The 6,000-nt window shown below is 39.1% G+C and overlaps 1 protein-coding gene across 2 annotated transcripts in view; it reads left to right on the top strand.

Annotated features, from left to right (window-relative positions):
- Nucleotides 1-413, top strand: part of SH3RF2 (SH3 domain containing ring finger 2) — a 170,564-nt gene extending 170,151 nt beyond the window's left edge. The window contains exon 12 of one of the 2 annotated variants that reach the window (XM_043980358.1): nucleotides 92-413. The gene's annotated coding sequence lies outside the window, so the exon portion shown is untranslated. The remainder of the gene's footprint in view (nucleotides 1-91) is intronic. The other variant, XM_043980357.1, reaches the window with a different exon arrangement.
- The last annotated feature ends 5,587 nt before the right edge of the window (nucleotides 414-6,000 follow it).

Raw genomic sequence — 6,000 nt, forward strand, 5'->3', positions numbered from 1 at the left:
TTTGGTTTTAATTGATTTGAAAACCTAATGTTGCAAAGCAACATTAAATGTTCCCTAGAGTCTAAAAGCTTTTTTTTTTAAACCTTCATAGGTCCTGTGACTTTATTCTTCCTGGGATAAATTAAGTAAGGAGTTGGACACTGAAGATGAATATCTGTTTATCTGAAGAATGCTCAATGGAAAAATCTGCAATTGGTGTGAAATCATTTTAACATTAGGAATGCCACGGGTATATCACTGGGTTGGCGTAATATGAGAAGCAATGGAACTGAAAACCCATCTCTAGTCATCTACAGTATTAATAGGCAGTGGGCCAGCATGTGAAACCTGAGATTCATGGACTGGCACAGGTTACACATAGTTGGCTTCCCTCCAGGGGCATGAAACCCCAAATATTCATTCACAGCTCTTTTCTTTTTTTTGGGGGGGGGGGTGAGGCAATTGGGGTTAAGTGACTTGCCCAAGGTCACACAGCTAGTAAGTGTCAAGTGTCTGAGGCCGGATTTGAACTCAGGTCCTCCTGAATCCAGGGCCAGTGCTCTATCCACTGCACCACATAGCTGCCCTATTCACATCTCTTTTCAACATGAACCTGGACACCTTTCTGATTTCACTAATCTTGGCATTTGAATGGCAAATGAAAGGGTTGGCTAGACATCAGATGACTACCAGCTTTCTGTCTATACTGTCTTTCTTTACTGTTACAATTTAGAATTATGCAGAGGTTGTCAAAATGCTCTGCTCATGGAGCCAAAGGAATTGGTGGGTTGGGCTGTACCCCTTCATCACTGAATCTTAAATCCAGCCTTCCTTTCATAGATAACTTGGTAGACCCCTTATTTCCAGTCTTTCAAAGCTTTCTAAGACTGCTGAGTTCTTAATATTTTATTCTTCAAAGAGCCAGCATTTCTTCACAATGTCCCTAATCCCCCACCCCTTCCCTTGACTGCACATTCAGCATCCTTAGCCCCTGACTCTGAAACCTTATTCTCTTCCATTCCACTTTCCCATGGTTTCAAAACTGTTCTTTTTATTTGATGCCTTCTGGGCAAGGGACTCTCTACATTTGGGATGTATTGATAAAAAAAAATGAGGGCACTGGTAATGAATAATCTTGGGCAAAAAGAAAACATGATCAGGTAATTAGAAGGACACAACTAATTGCTATGGTCAATTTTTTAATTAAGTAGAGGATGAAAAGCAGTTTCAATTGGACATCTCCTCTTGGGTCTAGACCTTTCTTTTTTCTTTTCTTTTCTTTTTTTTTTTTTGTGGGGTAATGAGAGTTAAGTGACTTGCCCAGGGTCACACAGCTAGTAAGTGTCAAGTGTCTGAGGCTGGATTTGAACTCAGGTCCTCCTGAATCCAGGGCTGGTGCTTTATCCACTGTGCCACCTAGCTGTCCCCAATAATACTTCTTTTTTTTTTTTTTTGGTGAGGCAATTGAGGTTAAGTGACTTTCCCAGCATCACACAGTTAGTAAATATCAAGGGTCTGAGGCTGGATTTGAACTCACATCCTCCTGAATCCAGGGCCAGTGCTCTATCCACTGTGCCACCTACCTGCCCCCCCCAGACCTTTAATATCACCAGGAACTCCTGATGTATAAATTCTCCCACCAATCCCAGTCAAAAACTCACCTATAACTAAAAGTCTTTGAATTGCTTGAGGTATAACAGGCTGACTGACTTGCTCTAGGTTGTCATACAGCCAGTATATATCAAAGGCAGGACTAGAAAAACTCAGGCCTTTTTTTCCATCCTGCCTCTTATCCCCTCGAATTCAGGAATATGTCAGAGGTTCATGGGATTCTTTATTTATATTGGAAATGGACCTTAGAAGCTATCAAGTCCAAGACCCTCATTTTACAGATGAGGAAAATGAGGCATATTAGAAGCTAAGTGATACAGCTGGTAAGCATCCGAGACACAACTTGGAACCAGATTTTTCTAACTCAAAGTCAAGTACCCCATTCACCATGCTACACTGCCACATGTCTCCTTTCACTCTGAAATAAGTCATCAGGAAGATGTGCAACAAAAAAGTTCCTAAAGATGAAGCAACTGAGTTTATAATGCATAATTTAAATTAGCCATGCCATCTGGAAGGAGGGGGCAGGTAGTATAGCAGGGGTAAATTAAATTTCCAAACAACCCAAAAACTTTTTTAACCTAAGCTTTTAACCTCTCCTTCACTTTGAAACTTACAAGAGCTTTTAAAAAAGTATATTCTATACTATGTATGCAAAAATAACCTTACCAATTCACCAAAAGTAGAGTACATTGACTATTTTTTTTCTGGTAGTGATGATGGATTTTCATTGATCTATCCACATTCTCTTATCCTCTCTCACTTGTGACCAAGGGCAAGTCATTAGTAACACAGTCAAGCATGGGAAGGACTGCAATTTGTGATCCTGCATCTGTACCTTAACTGGCTGTTTTAGGGTCAAGCTTGCTATCATCCTTAAACCAATGGGAATCAAGAGCCCATGGAATATTAGGTTTTGCAATCTCTCCATTCCCGTGGCTGATGTCAGATGAACATAGCAGCAAACAACAAGAATTCCTATATGCTAGCAGGAGATGATTGGAAAAGCAAGGGACTCAGATCATCCACAGAGTCCCTATAGTATATCCCTTCAACAATGACATTGCTAACAGTGATTGCTGGGTGAACTACTATCATTAAAAGGACTGGCTATATATAACCATCCCTTGAATAGGTAAGAGTTGGCCACATCTCCTTTGTGATGATGAAACAAGATTGAAGTCTCTTCCTGCCTCAGAAGTAGAGTAGTACAGGGTGCCATACAAGTAGTAACTTTTTTCTTTTAACCAAACCCTGTCTGCCACAACTGTAACCTCATCTAAAACACTGAGAATATTTTACCAATCATGGTTGACTATGGTAAGTCAAATGGCAAGGACTAAGATGTTAAGTTGAAAAAACTAAGGGAAACAACCTAACTTCTAGGCACCTTAAGTTTAAGTGTCCTGAAACCACTAGGCTATATAATCTATTTCATAGTTCTTTATTCTCCCGTTATCATAATAATGATGACAATGATATTTAACATTTATATAGTGTTTCAGATTTTGTAGACTACTCTATATGTGTGTATATACATATATGCATATACATGTGCATATGTATGTATATATGCACATATAGAATCTCATTTGATTTTCACAATAAACTTGTGATGTACAATCTGTTATTGTTTCCACATTATAGATGAGGAATGTCTCCATTTTTGTGCACTAGCATCACCCTTTCATTGTTAGATCACCAAGTCACTCTTCTTAACAGTCATATATGCAGTCTTTTAGCATTATGTATTTTCCCCATGACTTTCAAATGGAGGGTTCATGGATTTTTGGTTCTCTCCCAAAGCTGTTCAGCTAATGAATCAAATGTTTTCAAAAGTATAAAAAGAAATCTGATTTGTTCCCAGAGGAGCCAGAAAACTTATAAATACTTGCCATCCCCTAAGTGATACAGCTCTTACTGACTACCCCACAGTATAGAATCCATAAGGCCAAGCAAAGAAGGAGAAAGGATCAAGGATGTGAATATAAAATGAGGTCAACTCAGGCTCTCAGCCTTAAGTGGTTTGCTTACCATGGAATTTGGTGGTTTCATTTCTTCTGGTCTGTTGCTCATTATTATTATTATTATTATTATTATTATTATTATTATTATCATCATCATCAATTATTATTATTATTATAAACTAAGGAAGTAGAAAAGAGAGAAGAGAGTTGATGAAGAAAGAAAAAAAGAAGGGAACTTTCTGCTCCAAGAGTAAACTACGTGTTTTGGGAGTAGAATAGCTACTGGTAGCTAGAATGCCTCTGCTCTTTTTTTAGACACACTATATTACTTACGAGACCAGAGGAAAATACTGGTGAGTTCATCTGTATATGAATCATTTTTGTCATAAGAACATCATCTTCTGTTCATCAGTGTGGACAACTATGTTAATAAATACTTAAACATTACAGAATATAGAAATGAGAGCTGTTACTGTGGAAGGGAAGAAGACACACAGTGAATTCCAAACCTCCTAAATCTCTTTCATAGTTTTACAAATAGAAAAGTTCTAGGTGTCCCAAGGGATGAGATCTAGTACTGAGGGGGACTGGTGTCCTCCATGAATTCAATTCTTTGGTACTGACATTCTTCTCATTGGAACAAGCATACATTGGCACCCAAAACCAGAGAGTAGAAGCACTAACCACTTTGCAATTGTACAGGGTAACACATTGAACACATTGTGAATACAGTTTTAGATTTGATTCCCTGGACACCAAGCGGATCTAATGGCAAAAAACTATAAGGTAGGGGATTTAATGATGGGTCACTTTAAAATATTCCCCTTGATTTTCTCCAGTATATTGAGGAAATTTTTCATTCAATACCATGGTTATTCTTTGTCTTTTGTCTAATGTACATTTTGATTTGGATTATCTTTCCCCTATGGAAGAAGCATCATTTTTTTTTTTTGTCAAGTGGTTCATCTTTCCCACCCTCTGTCACTGCTGTCTTCTTGAGTGGAAATCAAAAGGCACCATACCCTTCTTACCTCCCTTCACAACCACTTTCCCTCTTATTTTCTATGAACTATTCAAATACATATGTTCCATTGTCTACTTTATAGTTTCATGGCAACTGGAATGTTTTAAAAGCCCAGGGTTTTACAGCTTAGGCTTGTGGTACCAACAAAATAGCAGGTTTTTTACTCATACTATTGCACAGTGAGATAATTGAAAAAGAAGCTTCCCCTAACTGTACTGCAGGATATACTTCCACCCCAATACACTGGGCAAATAGAAAACTATCCAAAAGCAGTGCATGAAGGGGGAAAAAATCTGCTTCTCATATAGTGGGTTCAATAGTCTTAAAGATGAAAAGTACCCAGAGTTTCCTGTGCCAAAAAAAAAAAATGCATGTTATTCCAAATTGTAAGCCTGTGCTGTGAGATGTGTTTTAGCATGAAGTAATAAAACAAGGTTTATTTTCATTTAATCTGAGTGTACCACTAATTGACTTCAAGGTTCAATGACTTCATCAGGATGGACACTCCCTTCAACCATGAAGGTCAGAAGCAATTAGGTGATGTGCTTGTGAAAACAAACAAAAATCCCTACACAATCACCTGGTGGGCAACTTTCTGGTGAGAAACCTCTCTGAACACAGCTAAAGGGGCCACTGAGTAAGAAACATCGGGACCATACTGAATGCCTTTCTACCCTGGTACTGGAGCTTTTGTTCCAGTCTTCGAGACCTAAGAGGCATCTCCATACCATAATGAGGCACAGACCCATAGACCACATGCCTGGGTATTCCAGAAGCTAGCTAGAATAAGGTGACTATCCAATACACATAAGCTATAGCCCATGTGGAGCTTGATTTTTCCCAGTGACTTTATCTACCCAAAGGTACTGCCAGAAACATGTAAAAAGTATCCCATAGGGGGCAGCTAGGTGGCGCAGTAGATAAAGCACGGAATTCAGGAGGACCTGAGTTCAAGTCCAGCCTCAGATACTTGACACTTACTAGCTGTGTGACCCTGGGCAAGTCACTTAACCCTCATAGCCCCGCAAAAATTAAAAAAAAAAAAGGTATCCCACAGAGTAAAGGATTACTAAACAATACATCTACTCTGCAGAAGGACAGCAGAGAGTTAGTACAATCTTTGTCTCAACCTTGGCAATGCTTGCTTCACCTCAGGACAATGGGAAAAGGGACAAATAACACTAGTTCATCACATGTGCCTGGACTTCCTCAAAGTCCTTTGGCCAAATGCGTCTTTTGCTGGCTTGCTAGAATAATGTCATATGGTTTTCAGTGTTGGCCTTGCAGGTATCCCTTGAGAAGGAGTGATAGGGATTCTGGGGAGGAAGGGAGGATAGATAGATGAGAGAGAGAGAGAGAGAGAGAGAGATGGATGCTAGAGGAAACACATTATACCTACTATGCTAAGGGATAGGGATA

This window comes from Dromiciops gliroides, chromosome 2, assembly GCF_019393635.1.
Source record: "Dromiciops gliroides isolate mDroGli1 chromosome 2, mDroGli1.pri, whole genome shotgun sequence".
NCBI classification, from domain to species: Eukaryota; Metazoa; Chordata; class Mammalia; order Microbiotheria; family Microbiotheriidae; genus Dromiciops; species Dromiciops gliroides.